Below are 16,905 nucleotides of genomic sequence, written 5' to 3'. Positions count from 1 at the left end.
GTGTGTGTTTAGACACAGGAAATGTCCAATATATTGACAGTGATTATACTTAGGAATTAAATTAGAGTAAGAACAGGTAGATTTTCACTCTTACTGTTTTTAAAAGGAAAGGGGAAGGAAAAGACAGAAAAAAAGAGAGATGAGATTATGGATTTTTGATTTTTTTTTTTTTTTTTTGGTGTTCTGTGTCCAAATTTTCAAGTGAATGAATGTTTTACTTTTAGTATCAGGAAAAAAATAAATAAACAAAATTTTATTGATCATTTCACCTCTCCAAACTGTAGAATGTTTAGCAGACCAAGTAACATAATGGAAAGAACCCCAAAATGGAGTCCAAACACCCAAACTGAGATAGAATAACATTCATTTATTTTTATGTCTTTTTTCTTTATTATTAAGGTAATATAATGAAATTACAGAAAATGAGAAAAGAAGAGGAAAATCACCTACTGTTACATCACTCTTACTTAGGGAGCATCTGGTGATGCCTGGAAACATTTTTTGTTGTCAAAATTGGGCTGGTTGAGGGAGGGTTGCTATTAGTATATAGGGGTCGAGGCCAAGGGTGCCGCCAAACATCCCACAGTGCACAGGCCAGCCTCGTAAGTATTTCTGTGTTCAGCAAATATCTGTTCAGTGCCTACTGTGTGCCAGGCCCCAGGCTGGGCCCTGAGGATAGATTGCCCCAAATAGTATTGTTGATCAAAGAAAAAGAATGTTTTTCTGGTTCTTGACATATGTTGATAATTGGTACCATTACATTCTGCTTTCACCCAGAATTGGGTATTGTTTAAAAAAAAGTTTTTTAAAATTTTTGACCCAGATTTGAAAGATCTGACCATTTTTTGGTCTGTTTATGTCACTGGTTTCTTATCAACCTATATGAGCCCTTTATATTAAAAGAAAAAAAGGTAAGTAAAATAAAATGAGTCATCATCCTCTTGCCAGGGTTACGTACATATTTCTTATTTTTCTCTTTTCCATCTATCCTGCAGATGGGGAATAGTGATGGCATCAGGTCTGTGAGGTCACGAAGTTTGCTAAAATGGGGCTGCAGCATCTATCGGACTATCTTTTCCTTGGGCCAGAGTTAATTGTATAGTTATAAAATATTAATGTGATATTTTATAATTATTGTATTATAAACACAAATACGCTCACTAGTCAGAAGAAAACTTAAGATACCCCTAATCTCAAGCAAAGCATTACAACTATATGTGAATAAAACAAAGGGACATTAAATCTAGTCATGGATTACAACTAATTTTGCCAATGTTTATGGTCCACTCTGGTGGAGTTCTATCCTTTAATGAATTTAGTTAAAATTTTTAGGAGTAATAAAGGTTTCCTGGAAAGTGATTGATTACAGCCAATATTTACCTAATTTCTCATCAAACCCTCTCTTCCACAGCTCCATTTCCTTGGAGTGCAGCTGTCATTATTGAGGGACGAAAAGGCAGAATACAAAGATCATGTAAATACACACGGTCTTTAACCTCCAAACCTCACATCAGGGCAGTTGGTTTAAGAGAGGAAGACTGACATCTCCTTCAGGTAAGAATTATGACCATGGGTGAATTCCCGTATCCGAATGGAGACATTCAAAGAGCAATGAAATGTAAACTGGGGAAGAAGTGATGGCTCATTCAGGTTGGGGAAGTGGGTTTGTCCCTGGGGGAAGCCCAGTATAATACTCTGGAACTGATACTACTTCTCATCTTCCAAGGGTAGATAGGGTAGGAGGAAGAGATAGAGAAAAAGTTAAGAGGCCGGGTGCAGTGGCTCACATCTGCAATGCCAGCACTTTGGGAGGCCAAGGCAGGCGGATCACAAGGTCAGGAGCTTGAGACCAGCCTGGCCAATATGGTGAAACCCTGTCTCTACTGAAAATACAAAAATTAGCCCAGCATAGTGGCGGGTGCCTATAGTCCCAGTTACTCAGGAGGCTGAGGCAAGAGAATTGCTTGAACCCAGGAGGCAAAGGTTGCAGTGAGCCAAGATCACACCACTGCACTCCAGCCTGGGCGACAGAGTGAGGTTTGGTCTCAAAAAAAAAAAAAAAAAAAAAAGGTTAAGTTTTCTTTCTCAAAAGTAAGAGCAAGAGGCCCACATGGTGACTCACACCTGTAATACCAGCACTTCTGGAGCCTGAGGTGGGAGGATCACCTGAGGCTAGGAGTTCAAGACCAGCCTGAGCAACAAAACCATAGCCCCATCTCTACAAAGAAAAAAAAAATTTTTTTTAAGTAGGATCAGGGATTAAGAGAGTTGATTTATTAAGGTTCTACTAAGTGATCAAACTTTATTAAACTCTACTAAACCCCATGCCCAACCTCCTTCTCAGTCACACTGAGACACTCTTGTACATTTTCCATGTGGGGTTTCAATTCCCCACAGTATTTCTGTGACTTCCTTGAAGACCGCAGTCTAACTGCTGACATGTAGCCTCTGCCTACCTGCTTCTACTGAGAAAGGCTAAGTTTTTCTTCAGAGTATCATAGTTCTCTTAAATACTGTTGACAGCTGTCATTGTCCTATACATCCTTTCTTGAAAGCATTTTCAGTTTTTATCAAAAGGCCTTTAAAATATTCAGTCTTTGACTAAGTAGTTACACTTCTAAGTTTACTTGAAGGAAATAATCAGCAATGTTCCAGAGATATACATGCAATGATGTTCAGTGAATGGCTAAGACAGAACCATTGTAAATAACCTTTGTGTCCAACAGTGAAGAATTAATTTCATTTAGTTACCCAACTTAATCGAATGCAGCAATAAACACGTTTTTAGAAGATTATTTAATTCATAGAAACGCATCCACAGTACATTTTTTTCAAGTATTAAAAAAACGAGGTAGAACAATGGTACTTTTTTTTAATCCTTGTGTTATAATACAAACCCAGACTGAACTTTGACAGGCCAAGGTCAATGTGTCTAAGACAAGTTTGATTATACTATTTTTATTCTTAGGCTCCTCCACTGCTCTTTTAGGACTCCTTTGAATTAGTTCTCGGAATGGACAGAGCAAAGAACTTGAGTTCAGGGGTCCTGGACCTGCTTAGCACGGGAAGGGATCTTAGGAGATGCTGCAGCTGGGATGATTTACACAAGTCATACATATTACTAGCAAGCAGCTGAGGGTGGTCTAGGATCTGTGTCCAGACCTCCAGCTTAGCATCAGAGCCATATTCTGAACACACAATCGCATAATCACGACTACCTACCTTACTTATTTTTAGAGGTATAAATTACTTTTAGAGCAAAACTGAATCTCGCCTGGAGAAGGGCCAGATACATTGCCTGTTCTTATTAACCCCAACAGGCAATTGGCTCTACTGCCCCCCAGACCATCGCGTTCCCTTTCCTTCCTCCTCTCTCCATCCCAAAGAAAGGGTGTAGAGACCCTCCGTCCTAAAGTGCCCAGCGAGCCAGCCAGAGATACTGGGTAGTGGGCACCCGCGGAGGAACAACGCTCCCTACCTGCGGGCGAAGAGAAGCGCTGCTGGTACGGAGCCTCGGGAAGCTGCGCGGGACTGGGCTGCACCGGGCTTGTCAGCTGCTCATCTTCGCGCTCCACCCGGAGGAAGCGTCCCGCCCACCTCTGCCCAAGGGGGCAAATCTAGTATGCGTTTGCGGAGGATTGGACTTTCCCGACCTTCGGTGGAAACTCTCAGTTTGGGTAGCTAGCGTTGTGTCCCACGTTGTATACAGAGTTGTTTTAGTTTGGGTAGGACACATTGTGTCCTAGGATAAAGCTATGTATATAGAAATGAAACAGAAAGTGAAACCTGTCCGCCAATTTTCTTGTAAATCAGGTTTTCAACCAGGAAGAGCTTGGATGATTAAAGCAAATCCACATTTAGCTTGTTATTAATATAAACAAATTTACAACAAGCCAACATCTGAACCGCTTTGATTTTACCTTCAGAGGGGTAACAGCTTAAATTCCGCCTTGAGATTTTCCCCCTTTCTGATAAAAGCCTCTTCAAAGTGATTGAACATCTTGACATAACTTGATATAACTCTACAACATATAGAAAGTCAACAGCAGACCCATATGGCTTTGGTTTTTATTCTAGAAAGTAGGTGTGTGTGTATATGGGTGTATAATAGGAAATATATTTTTAAATCGTGGATTCTGTGACTTCCTCAAAGTTCCTCGACATAATGAAACTTCATTTGCTTTGTCATTAAAAGAACTTCCCATCCCGAGCCTCATCTTTTAAGAATGCTTAGCGTCCCTGCTATTCTACCACCCTAGGGATTCAGGCTGGGGAAGCCTATTCTAGGTGAGGGTTAAGAAAACTCTTCTGAAAGCTTTGGGTTAGTGAATGGGCAAACTGAAACCACGTAGTTCACACAGAAGATGGTGTCATGATTTACTTAAGTATTATCCCCTGCTGAACTTCTAGGTGATCCCTTTTCTGAAACTCCTGACGTCAAGTGATCCACCAAAGTGCTGTGATTACGGCTTGAGCCACTGTGCATGTATGCTCTTTTCTTTCTTTTTCTCTTTTTCTAAATTGAGAAATTGAATTCTTCATTGTTTGCCTTTCCTGCTTATTCATTTCAACTGCAGTTCAAAATACTACATAATGAATGAGTATTGATATGGCCCTTGCATTGGTTATAACATTTGCTTCCCAAATAAGAATTTTCACATTCTGATCATATCACAGATTTTTATTTTAATCCGAAATATTGGGGATGACACTGCTTTGATTTGGCAGGAGTGTGGAGTTCTCTTTGCAATAGAGTTTGTACCCAGTTCAGGTGCTCCTTCTTTCAAATCTCTTTTGAGGTCACATAGTAGAATACAGCAGTTTTCCCAACTTTCGTGACTATGACCTCTAGTAAAATGTAGACATTATGTGGCAATCCAGTTTATGGATACTGCTCATATATAGTCTGTGTATTACACACACATGTACAAACAAGTTTCATGAAAAAATACTTAGACCTACTATCTGCAATGCCCTCTAGTTATTTTTATTTAGTGTTTTATTTTTCTAAAAATGGTCAAGACCGAGGGCATAAACTTAGTGATCTGCTAGTTCTTCATGACTCTTGAGGTCTGAAAAAAAAAAACTGGCTTTAGAGCCATCTACCACTAACTAGCTGGGTTAATTTGGGCAAATAATTTACTGAGTAGCCAGATTAAATCATATCCTCCTAGATGGCCTGGATGATCTATGGATAATTTTTAAAACTGAGGATGGGTGTTTTGTTTCTATTTGTTTTATGAAAGCAGTGTTCAGGGTCTACCTAAATGATCAACAGTGAGGCAAACAGAATTTGCCTTTCTCTAAAGTTGTTGATGGGAATTGAGAGTATTTACTCAGTTTGCTACTCAGTGATTTGCATATTACTAATGTGAGGATTTGTGTTTTGTTCATCTTTTCCACCTGTTTCTACCCTTCAATAATTCATTTTCTCATACCATCCAGAGATTGAAAAAAGAATGTGTTTAGAAAAAGAGAGATCTTATCACCTCAAAAAAACATGTAAAGCAAAACAAGTGGTTAATGAGTGGGGGGAGAAGTCCTGAAACTCTGTGTGAGTTTTTTTAATTTGGACAAAATGGATGGAGAAGTGCTGAGCTAAGAGAAGAGCAGTGGGGAGCCAGGGCTGAAGAGTTAGATACTTTGGTCATCTTGAATATCACCACTTCCCATTCATACAACAGCTACTCTATTCATTTTTAGAGATATAAATTCATCACTGCCAATATGCTGTTTCTCATTGCTGTTTCTCAGAGTGTCTCTGAGGGTTACTTGCATTACACTTGATTTGGGGTTTGTATTTAAAATACAGATTCCAGGGTTCTGCCTGGAATACAAACCTGGGGGCAGGGTCTTGGGGATCAACATTTTAACATTGTCCTCAGGTGAGTCATGTTTATATTGATGTTTTGAAAACTAGTGACTTAATATTTAAAGGAAAAAATGAGCAAAGAGTTTTTGCAAGTACAGCTATAACTTTCTTTCTTCCATCTAATTTGGCTGATTTATCAATACTATCCTTCCTTCTGCCTCTGTCTGCCCCATTTGCTGCTTTTGCTTCTAAATAAAGAGATGATCCTCATTTGTGCTGACCTCAGGAGGACTGATTTCAAGGTCTTACAAGTGGACCTGCAGTGATATGAGCAAATTCCTGGTGAAGGAGCAATTTCCAGTAAATGTTCTTGATCTTCAAAAGCAGCATATACTAAAGAGACTCAAAACAAAGACACTGACAAACTGCTTTGTTTGCACTAATATTTTTAAATGCATTTTATTATGTATAAAGACAATATCCAGATTCGTCTCCGGGTTCTATTTTTGATCATGTAGGTTTGTAAACCACTGCCCTATGCAATGCTTATTATTTCTCTTCCTCTGTTCCCATCCAGCCCCTCATCTTTGTTGCCCCTACCCTTGTCATAGACTCACATCCTATATGTGTCTCACAGACTTCATGGAATAGAATACTTTGTTCTGGTTACACAAAACAATGGTTTAAATGACAGGGGTAATTAACATGTGGGTCACCAGAGAGTAGCAACTGTCCTCACCTGACACCCACAATCAGATGCTTCCCTCCCTCACCCTGCATCTCTTTCCTTCCTATCCTGAGCTGGAAAAGAGCTGGGCAGGTGAAGAGCTCTTCCCTTCAAAGGGTGGATCTCATGCCACAGATACTTTAAAACAAAGGTGAGGCCTCCAACAATTCCCCCTATCCACAATGAGTTCACAAACCCAGATATAAATAGTTAAGGCCTGGTTAAATGCTGTGGGAGTTTGGGAACACTCTGTGGTAAATATTTTAATTCCGGGGAATCTCAATAAGTCACCAGAATGCCACTAAAAATAAAGTTTACAATTGAGAGATACTCCTCAGGGGATCCTGGAAATTATTTCGCTGACTTACTATTCTAGAACTAATAACATAAGTGAGTGTTACACAAATGAAATAGTCACCTTGTGAATCATTTCCTTTGGCAATCATACCTAGGTGAACTGGATACAGAATTTAATTAACTTATTTATTTTTGTAGGCTCATCATAAAAGAATGAAAAATAGTTTTTTTTTCTTTTCCTCACTATTTCCTTGAAAGGACAGGAAGACCTTTTTGTTCTGAGAGAGATACGTTCCAAGCAGAAACTAATAAATAACAATTTCAGATACTGAAAATTCCTGTAAGAGAAAAAAGAAAACAAGTCAGGGTAATATGGTGAAGTGCACAGGTGCGAGGTTTCTTTAGTTATGGTGGTCATGGAATGCATAAGAGGTGATATCTGAGAAATGAATCCATAAAGATAACCATGGAAATATCTGCCAAAAGAGCATATTTGGCCGGGGAAGAAACACAAGCAAAGACTATAAGGGTGGAACAAGCTTGGCAAGTTCCAAGGATGGAAAGAAGATAATTGTGGCTAGAGGACAGAGTAAGGGAGAGGTATGGTGGATCAAATTATATCATGAAGAGCCTTGAGGACTAAGGGGAGAGGTTGGATTCTACTTGCAATGAAAAGCCACCAGATGGTTTAAAGTAGGGTAGTTGCCTGATGAATGTTCTAAAAATACAACTCTAGCTATGGTATGAAGAATGGAATGTAGAGCGGCCTTACATTCATGGAGGCAGGAAAGTCTGTAGGAGCTGTTTCTGTAGACCAAGTTCAAAATATAATTTGAAAGTAGAACCAATAGTACTTATTGAGGGATATTAGTAGTAAGGGATAAAAGGAAATCAAGGGATATACACACACATTTGTATATATTTATATGCATTACATATATACTTGTATATATTTATATACAATAAATACATATTTGTATTTATTTAATATGCTTTTCCAGAGTAGGATACTATAGCCAGTTTCATTATGTGCATTCTCTAAATTAAGGAAGTCTGAAAACAAAACAGAAACTTGCTTGGAAAATGAACTACTGGAAATTAGTCTAAACCAATCAAGACACTCATGATTTCTAAAGAAGAAATTACAGTCTTTTCTGGAAATGGAGAAGTTGGTGACACTATGTTGGCAGTGTTTCAAAGCCATGCTCTTGAGGCTTGCTATTAACCAGGCTCCAGTTACTTTGTAGAAATTCACAAGAAGGGCTGTGTCAGGGACAAGTGCAAAGGGCTCTGGGTTGTGGTTAGAGCTTTCTTTTAACAAGTACAAAGAAGGAAAGCTTCAGAGGCTGAGAAATGCCATCAGGTGAGGCATCAGCACTTAGGTAAGTGTGTGAACTCTTACAGAATATGATGGGGTGGAGATAAATGGAAAAGCATAGGTTTAATTCATGCCTGTGTATGAACAAGCCAAATAGAAATGTGTGAATTATAGAATAGAGTTATAAACATTTCACAACCCCAAGTAAAGGCCTCCAACCCGGAAGTTCTTGCTGATTTTGTGCTAATCAGAGCTGAAAAGGCAAAAAACGGATGCGGTAGCATTTTCGAAGTAAGATCGAATAATGACATTCCTGGGGAGTCAAACAATGTAGACCCCGTGAAGACCAACTCTCCCAAGGCAGGGTTCCAGGGGCTAGAGTTAAGGAGTCTCTCCAAACCCAGTAAGGGCTAACTTAAGTTTGGATTGGAAAAGGTGAGCTTATTTTACTTCTGGTGTAGAAACCTTGGTCTCAAGCAAAATCACTGGGTATCCTTTACCCTGTATTTCACATACTCCAATAGCAAATACCCTCATTTGCTTGGTTTTTATGAAAAGGGTAATTAATGCCTTCTGTGACTACAAACATTTTAACACAGTTAACTCTTCCTTTTTCATGTGTTGTTGGGTGGCAAGAGGAAGATGGAGACATGACATGGGAAAGAAAACATTCTAACATTGACAAATGTTACCTGTTATCAGGTTTGTTTGGAAGAACTCTGATGGATACCACTAAACCAAGCTATCCAGCACTTGAGGGATGCTTACCACAGAAGGAGGAGAAAAGAAAGAAGACCGAGGTCCAGGTGTGTATGTGTGTGTATGTGTGCGTGAGAGAGAGAGAGAGAGAGTGTGTGTGTGTGTGTGTGTCCCTGAGTGACACAAAGAGATACTATGTCCTTCTTGTGAATAACTGCAAAGAAGGGGGAATATATAATAAGAGAGGAAAAAACAAACTGTTTTTCCTACTCTTACACTCAACTCAGCACAGAACATTTCTAGTTACCAATATGTGCATGGGTTTTTCCCTACACCCCAGGCAGTTCTCCAGTGGACACCACCTGAGTGTCCTATAATTCAGTTCAATTCTGACATAATCTAGAGAAAGTTAAAGTTAAACCTCACAGGTTAAGGGCTCAGTCCCACAAGGCTGCCCCAACTTCAGAGGCCAATAGAAAGTCCAGGCCTCTGAGACTGTTGACTGTCTGGCTTTAAATTTTGGGTCCCCATGACCCCCTCCTTGGGTTTGATTAATTTCCTAGAGCAGCTCACAGAACAGAGGGAAACAGTTAACTTACATTTACCAGTTTATTATAAGGATATTACAAAGGATACAGATGAACACCTGGATGAAGAGGTACATGGAACAAAGTATGGAGGAAGGGGTGCAGAGCTTCCATGCCCTCTCTGGATAGGCCACCCTCCAAGCACCTCCATGTTCAGCACCCCAGAAGCTCTCCAAACACCCTCATTTAGAGATTTTTATGGGGACTTCATCATATACACATCAGCAATTGTTAACTCAATCTTCAGCCCCTCTCCCCTTTTCACAGGATGGGGTAGGGGCTGAACGTTCCAAGCTTCTAATATGGCTTCGTCATTCTTGTGACCAGCCCCCATCTAGAAGCCCATCAAGAGTCACTTCTTGAGAACAAAAGATGCTCCTACCACTAAGGAAATTCCAAGGGATCAGGAGCTCTGTGTCAAGAACCAGAGTCAAAGATCACATAGAACAAAAGATATACCTAGCACACCTATCACTCAGGAAGTTACAAGGGTTTTTGGAGCTGTGCGCTGGAAAATGGGGACAGAAACTAAATGTGTATTTGTTATAATATCACATATAATAAGGTAGATCATTTTACTCATCAGAGTTCAGGAACTATTCTCTGTCATTTGTATATACATTCAGAGTAGGAGCCAAGGTTGAATTTCACAGGACTGCAGGAGGCTGAGATTCACAGGCTGAGAATGGGGTCATGTGAGTTGCATGGGTTTCAAGAGAATGAAGTTAACAGGAGGTGAGGATAGTGCTATAGTGACCTCACAGTTGAGAAGGAGGATAAATATAAGCGGCTACTGTGAGTGGAAAAAAATAGGAAAGAGAGAAGTATCTAGAGAAGATTTTAGGAGTTTCTTGTTCAATATGCTGTGTGAAGCATTTGTGGGGACTCCTTAAGAAAGCGTAAGGTGAAGACCCTCATTATTCTTCAGTGCTTCAGGCATTCAGTTTATGTTTTCTTGGAATGCTATTATATGCTTGGACTGAACCATGTGAAGCCTCAGTTTTATTCAGGTTACACTCTGAAATATAATCATTCTCAGGTCAAAAAATCTTCCTTGACTTTGCTACCCCTTACATTTTTATCTTCTCCAATTAGTCTTTTTTTTTTTTTGAGACAGAGTCTCGCTGTGTCGCCTAGGTTGGAGTGCAGTGGTGCGATCTCGGCTCCCTGCAAGCTCTGCCTCCTGAGTTCAAGAGATTCTCCTGCCTCAGCCTCCTCAGTAGCTAGGATTATAGGCATGGACCACCATGTCCAGCTAATTTTTGTATTTTTAGTAGAGATGGTGTTTCACCATGTTGGCCAGGATGCTCTCCATCTCCTGACCTCAGGTGATCCGCCTGCCTCTGCCTCCCAAAGTGCTGGGATTACACTCATGAGTCACTGTGCCTGGCCCAATTTCTCCTTTTCATGACAAACATCGATAAACTCTATCATTACCTTTAAAAACTATAAAATTAACAACAAAAAAACATACGAAAATTATAATAAAGATTAAAATAGCAGTAATAGTAAAACATAGACCATTTAAAAAAGTCAGACCCTATTTTTGTGATTTACACATATTAGCTCATTTAAATCTTACAACAATCCTTTAAGGAAGGTACTATTATTGCCTCTATTTTACAGATGTGGACACTGAGGCATAGAGCTTAAGTAACTTGTCTAAACAACACAGCAAGGAGACAGCACAGCTGGGATTTGAACCCAGATATCTGGCCCCAATGTCTATGCACTTAACTGTTGTGCAAGGGTGTAGTGAAATTAGCATCCTTATTCACTGCTGGCATGGTGTATTTGTTCAACCCCAAAAAGTTAAAATAGAGTTACCATATGACGCAGCCATTCCTCTTCTACATGTATATCCAAGAGGACTGAAAAACATACATTCACACAAAAACTTAGCAGCATTATTTATAAGAGCATAAAAATGGGAACAATCCAAATGCCCCACAATTTTGAATAAACAAAATGTGGTATATCCATACACTGGAATACAGCGATAAAAAGATATTAAGTACTGGTACATGCTACAACTTGGATGAACCTTGAAAATATTATACTAAGTAAAAGAAACCAGACACAGAAGGCCATAGATTATAGGTTGTATTTATATAAAATGTCCAGAATAGGCAAATCTATAAAAACAGAAAGTAGGTTAGGAGTCCTCAGAAACTGGGGAATGGGAAGTGACTGTTAATATGTATGAGGTTTCTTTCTGGGGTGATGAAAATGTTATGGAATTAGATAGTGGTGATGGTTGTACAACTTTTTGAATATATTAAAAACCAATAAATTGTACATTTTAAGATGGTACCTTTTATGGTTGTAAATTTTATATCTCAATTTAAAGAATCTTTAGGTAGGGAGAGAACAGGATGAGTCTATTGATGCCATTGTATTACACTGCCACATGGTGTCACCGTTGAGGAATGGACAAAGTCCAAAGAAGGCTTACACAAAGCTTGTGTCCAGGTCATGTTCAAGGTACAGAGGTGCCCCAGGATTGGAGTGAAGATTAAAATTCAAATTTTGGGGAGCCCCATCGCAGAATGATTTACTATTAAAGAGCTTCTAGCCTCAGTCCCACACTGTGCAACTATTTGCAGTCCTTCACAGACTGAAGTTCTTGGCTAAACCTAGTTCCCAGATCAATGGGTAAATTCAAATCCTTGTGAAAGCATCTCTGTTAAAAGGAGATATCTCTAGGCACATCTTAAACTTCCAAACACTTTATTTTTTGAAAAACTCCTTCTTTATGGAGGTCCAAGGAAATATTGAGCAATTTTACTGTCCTGGGATAGGGAGCATCAAATGAGTTGAGGATTTTACATCAATTTTCTCTAAAATATTTATTTACTTAACTCAGTGTATACACATACATACATAAATATGTGTGTGTGTGTGTGTCCAGCAGTGGAAGTTGTTATATAGACACTTATCGAAAATCCTTTAGCTGTTAAAAATGGTAAATGTAAATGCAATGTAGCAACATAAAAATCCTTACACTATAATGCAAGATGATATAAAACACATATATATGTGTAAAAATATACACATATAAATTCAAAAATTCATACAACTGAAAATAATTCACATACTTGTTAAAGTTATATGCCATTTGATACTGAAATTTCCTTTTACCCTCTTAACTCCACATTTTATAAAATGTGTCCAATATCTATACCAAGACTTTTTTCTCAATTCCCTGGGCATATTTTTCTATGGTCACTTTTTTCCACTTATGTTTTAAAATTATGAACAAAATCATACATACAAGAATATTTATAATGTGTGTGTTCAGGTTAGGGTGTATGCATCAGGAATCAGTGGTTTGACTAAAGAGATATTAGTGAAGCCACTACTTAAAGGGGCATGACTAAGTTAAGAGACCCATCCAGAGTCTAGCAACAGCAGGAAGATTGTGCTCTCTTTAGGCTATATAGTAAGGGAGAAAAGTGTTTCCAGAGCCATGGTGTTGGAGCCATGGAGAAGGGACCACTTGCCGAAAGCTGCAGTTGTGGAGAAACACAACCAACACCAGATACTCAGACCCAAACAGAGAAAGAGTAGAGAAAATATACCCTGATGTCTTTTTCCTCCTGCCTCCCATCTGCCTGAATGTCTCCCACAGTCCAAATCCAAATGGAAACCAGCTGAGGAGAGCCCAGGTGATGCCATCCAAAGAGATCAGCTTAATTAGATCTTGACCTTGGGCTGCAGTGTTCATCCTTGCAGAGTCAATGTTAGCAAGAATCCTGCTAAGCCAGTTTAGCAAGGATTTCCCCTACCCTTGATGTCTCTTCTTAGTAATTTTCCATTCACTGCCCCCACCCTCACTCACTCGATCTGCTCCTTGGCTATAAATCCCCACTTATCCTTACTATATTCAGAATTGAGCCCAGTTCTTTACCAAGGTCTCTTTTCCCCTGTTTCAAAAGGTGATGAATAAAAATCTATTTTTACTGCTTTAACCTATTGTCCAGCTTTGATTTTCTTTAACAAGCCCTGTCAGCCACCATATTGCCTTGAGGTGATGTCAGTTCAGGTATATTCTCGCCTAGAGGCTACATTGTAACATTTATCTCCACCAGTACCCTTCATGCAGGGTAATAGGAAAAGAGGGTCAGGGAAGAAGTAATTAACATTTTAAATGTACTAGAATTCCTGCCTCTCTAGCTTGTTGCAAGGCTAAAATTAATAATCATAATCATAGCTTCCTACTCATTTACTTACGTTTCCCCTTCCCTATGCCAGCACCTAGGTAGATCAGGATTTTTTTCCTGATATGGTGTGTCAACACTTGAATTTCTGCATGACCTGAAATTTCTGCATTAATTCAGTTATCTGATAATCGTTATTACTGTAAACTGTAGGGTTAAGAAGTGCCCAGTGAATCTCTAGGTGTCATTCCTACTTCTCATGCCCTCAATATATAGATGTAACCCAATTTTCCCTTGGTAATTGGGATCAATCATCCCATTCTATCACTATGGGGAACCATAATGACCAGAGGGCAGTTTCAGCTTTCAATTCAATGAACTGAAATTCAGTTCCATTCAATCCAGTGACTGGGTCCTCTGGTGGAAGCATTTCTTCCTTTGGATCTAGGCTTCCAAACACAATAAGCCCAAGCTTGTAGAAATGATGTGCTGGGTATTTTCTATTTATCCCTCCAGGCATTGTGCCTAGGAGGCTGACCTCCACAGACTGCATAGACCTAGCTCCCTTGTCTTCTGGCTTCCTGGTGGGTATCAGAGCTGGGAGAACAGAGAGCTGGGTCTCCTCCACTCTGTCCCTGCTTTGGGCTGAGGTCCCAGCATTGGCTACAACTATAGAATCTCATCCTACTTGGTGAAAAGTTAGCATTGCTTGCTTTCTTCTACTGAACAACATAGTTCCATACATAGTTCCATAGTTACTCTCTCCTACAGCCACAGCTACCTACCGATCTCACCTGGTTTTAGTAACTCCTCCCTTCACCCATCCCCTCAGCCCTAGAGTTAGGAACAGCTCCCCGCTGTTACTGGTTACTGCTGTTTATTGAAGGCTATGTGCCAGACACTGTGCTAAGTGCCTTCGTATATTATCTCATTTAGTCCTCACAACCCTATAGATGGCTTTAGTCCTATTGCACAGGTGACGGTCACAGAGTGACAATGACAGAGCTAGAAATTGAAGGTAGGTGTGTTGATGCTAAAGTCTGTGCACTCAAATACGATTCCTTACTTCTTACATCAGTTGTTAACCTCCCTTAAAGAGTGTCAAAGCTCCACAAGGCTTTGCTCCTGGTAACCCGCCCATTCCCACAGCTGGAAAAGAGATGGTATTGAAATTTCCCCATTCAGCCATTGAACAAATAGTATCTGGAATATGGGACCCACGCTCCAGAATCCTGAGGGCTGCTGTTGAGAGCATCAGGATGCACCCAGGAGGTTAGGGCGGTGTTCACTCACACGCTGGGACTACAGGAGGTTACATGACTTCTCCACCGCTGTGGTGGTGAACAGGGACCTTCCTGAAGGCCCAAGACTGATGAAGTTCATGCTATTTTTCCAAGCCATTTGGTAGCAAAGAACAGAGTGCCAACAATTCAAGTATTCGCTCAATGAGGCTCGGAGATAAACTTGGCTTACTCAAGATAGAAATTGCTAGTGAGATTGAGACGAGACAGACATCTCTCAGAGCAGCAGGGAAGAAAGACGGCTCTGTCCAAAAGAGAATGAGTGATTTCGGTCAAGTCTGTTCTTTTTCGTTTCCGTCTTATCTTTATGCTTCTTTAATAGCGGCAATTTAACAGAGAAGGGAACAGAGGCCTTATAACTGAGAATTCCACTCCGCTTCCTCAGCTTCCTCTCAAAAAACTGGCAGCTGAGTTGCCGCGGTTTTTAATTTGCCCCTTTTGACCTGCCCCCCTACATCCGGTCGCCAGGCGCCTCTCCCGGAAGAACACATCGGGCTTCTCCCGTAGGCGTGCTGTCCCTTTAAAGAAGCCGACGGCTGCCCGGATTGGCTGAGGCACGTCATCTACTATGGCTCCAATCCCGAGGCTGGGTGGGGCGAGGCTCGGTCCCTGCCGCGGGCGAAAGGAGCCCGGTCCTGGGGGGCACTGCACGGGTCGCTTGGTCCCCGCGCCTCCGCTGCCCAGTGAGTGAACACCGGCCGCAGGCGGGTGAGGGAAGGATCAGCCCGGCCACAGCAGCCAGTGGATCTCCTGCGCTCCGGGCTTGCCAGGCCGCACTGGGCGCCCGCTCCTCGTGAGCGCCAGCCCTTGGCTCTCGCACTGCCCCTGGTGCTGATAGGTATTGCCAACCTCGTTCCATTAGAGTGCGTTCTTATCGCCTGGCGTGGACTCGGGATCTCTCCGTAGCGTTATAATAGAGTTGAGAAAAACTGGCAGAGTGCTATCAACAGAAATCAGCACACCATTGCGGGAAATACCTAAATTACAGTAATTGGCCTTGGGGAGTGTGAGGGCGGTGGTGATTAAGAAAACCTCCGGAAGCTGTCGGTTCTGAGCTGGTATTTGCTGGGGGAAGTGGCTTAATTTGAATGGAATGCAAATATTTATGGAAAGTGATTGTGGTGAGACAGTCAGTCATACTTTTAGGTATTGTGTCATTTGATTAGGAAGTAAGTCAGCGCAGTAATTCATGGATGACAATTCATGGAAATAATCCCCCCGCCCCACCAAGTAAAATCAAATGCAGGTACTCGGGGTGACCAGAAAAAAAAGCTGTGTGGAATTTGCAGCCTCCACCTCCCCTCACCCCCCAAGAAATACACCTTTCCACAGTAATCCATAGCTCACCTGAGGTAGGGCTGAAGCATTAAAGACCCCTTTGAAGATCTCAGAGGGACTCAAAGGGAAAATGAAGGCAGAGGGATTGAAATCAGCATTCTCTGCAAAGCATCACTCTGAGATACAGTGATGTTTAAACTGTATAAATAGCAAGACATTTTTCACCCATGGTAAAAAGTGTTAGAATTTTTTAAAGACTTACCTTATACAAATAAGTGAAATCAAAGTTATCCCTATTTGTTTATTTTCTGATATGTATTTTGTGAGCAAGAGGAGATAGCTGAAAGTGTTCTGGACACCCTAGGGAATATTCCCAGACTTTGGGAAATGACTGTCAGGAATGGGGAAGTTGGGAAAGGAGAGGAGGTTGAAAATAGGGAACTCGAGGGTGAAATTTACAAGGTGTGGTGCATTTATTCTCAGGTGTTGTTTCCCATAAGGAAGCTCTTCTTCCTGCTTGGCTTTCACCTTTAACCCTTCCACCTGGGAGCGTCCTCTAACGCATTCAAACTACAAGTCCAGACCCAAGAAAGCAAAACCCAGAAAGAGGTAAGTCTAAATACTAACTTCCTAGACAGTGTTTCTTTCCCAGATGACTGACATGAGGACTGTCTCCCTTTTCAGGGGAGATCCCACCCCCTTATAAACAGGCGCACTTTAAAGCAC

General features: G+C 40.8%; 1 protein-coding gene across 6 annotated transcripts in view; it reads left to right on the top strand.

Moving 5' to 3' along the window:
• Positions 1–16,905, top strand: part of PLGRKT (plasminogen receptor with a C-terminal lysine) — a 281,104-nt gene that overhangs the window by 175,677 nt on the left and 88,522 nt on the right. For 2 of the 6 annotated variants that reach the window (XM_003731976.6, XM_078368524.1), the window contains exons 1-2: positions 15,490–15,584; positions 16,663–16,788. The gene's annotated coding sequence lies outside the window, so the exon portion shown is untranslated. Of the gene's footprint in view, positions 1–1,411; positions 1,555–8,856; positions 8,961–15,404; positions 15,456–15,489; positions 15,740–16,662; positions 16,789–16,905 lie in introns of those variants that run through there. The other 4 variants (XM_008996586.5, XM_078368528.1, XM_035305199.3 and 1 more) reach the window with 3 other exon arrangements.

The sequence above is a fragment of the Callithrix jacchus genome, chromosome 1, assembly GCF_049354715.1.
Source record: "Callithrix jacchus isolate 240 chromosome 1, calJac240_pri, whole genome shotgun sequence".
Lineage (NCBI taxonomy): Eukaryota > Metazoa > Chordata > Mammalia > Primates > Cebidae > Callithrix > Callithrix jacchus.
The sequence above is the reverse complement of the archived record's forward strand: the minus strand, read 5'-3'. Positions and strand labels throughout refer to the sequence as shown.